This window comes from Berghia stephanieae, chromosome 3 (assembly GCF_034508935.2).
Source record: "Berghia stephanieae isolate SIO BIC M18660-M18661 chromosome 3, UCSD_Bste_1.3, whole genome shotgun sequence".
Classification (NCBI taxonomy): Eukaryota; Metazoa; Mollusca; class Gastropoda; order Nudibranchia; family Aeolidiidae; genus Berghia; species Berghia stephanieae.
In genome coordinates this window covers 29,933,665-29,935,069 of record NC_088362.1, presented here as the reverse complement: position 1 = coordinate 29,935,069, position 1,405 = coordinate 29,933,665, and positions in this window count along the sequence as shown.

The window sequence follows — 1,405 nt, the reverse complement described above, 5'->3', positions numbered from 1 at the left end:
ATAATAACAAGAAATGAAGTAAATAGTAAAGTGCCAGAAAATAACAGACAATAACAATTTCGTGGAGATGGAGGCTAACAACCCGCGACCTTACTGTACGACAACTCCGCCTGGCCGGTGAGAGCGTTTGCACTACTGTCTAAGCTATCCCAATCGCCACCGCGTAATTTTTATTTTCTATTGTCTTTTGGCAGCAGCCTCTTATGGTTTTCACACTACTATGTTATGACGATCGACCCAATCAGCAAAGTCTGGTCCGCATTCGTGCACCGTCTCAAACCCGCCGGGTAGCATCGTCACAACACACCGTTCGACTAGATGTTCTGTCGTCTCAGGTTCTTGCCCACAGCGGGTACATGTTTATGGCAGTGTCCTATTCACTTCATTACTTGTTAATAATTTGATAATTGGATTCAATAGTCTGATGTCACGCCGCCCAACAATGGCGAGCAGCGTTGTTCTAAACAAAGAAAATCGGTACATTTTATTCTTCATGCTGGCTAGAACTTTTCACATGTCATGTGATCAGAATGTATAAAAGTCAAAGCATGATCAGATTTATAACGTTTTTATCCCCTAGATACACTATCATGCTCGTCGGAGAAGTATTTCATAACGGCTTCCGCCATTGCTCCGATAGTTTAGAACCAGTCACGAAGTTACTATGCGTCATTACGAGGGAAATGACGTCACGACTGTTGAAGCCTATTTGATAGAATGAAGTTGACGTCACTCAGGTCTTTGTTATTGTTTTTTGCCATCCATGTTTATGAGTAATTCTCATTAAATTGTATTAACCAGACTATAAAAGTTCATGGTTACACATAGTTTTGTGTGTTGGTCCGTTATACTTCTGGATGGCAATATTGTGAGCTTCTTAGCCAAGCGCATACTATCTATATAAACAACATGACTGCAAGCCGTGAGAGCGAAGTCAGCAAATTTATCTGATTATGTTATGAATGGCAAGTCCCGTTCTTGTAAGAGTTATAGAAGATAATATAGAGGTTATAGAAACTGGGCATATTTTGATCTAAATAAAACTTACTCATATAATAAGGCGCGCTGGGGGGGGGGGGGGGGGGGGGGGGGGGGGGGGGGGGGGATCAGCGATAAAAGACTCTTTTGTTCCCCTTTATGATTTCAAACTGATAACTCCAGTGCTGCCAAAATAATCAGTTGCATGGCCAATTATGGCAAAAATTAGCCATAGAATCGTGTTTCTATAATTTCTATTATTAGTTTTGAGTTAATTTCATTTAAATAATTTTTAAAAAAATCAAAACCGATGAGTTTTTGTTTTGTTTTTGCTTTTGTTTTTGTTTTTGTTTTTTAAGGAACTGGAGTATTAGTTATGCTTAGTCATGCGAGGTTCTAATTTGGCCACAGTTGAAGTCGAGATAGG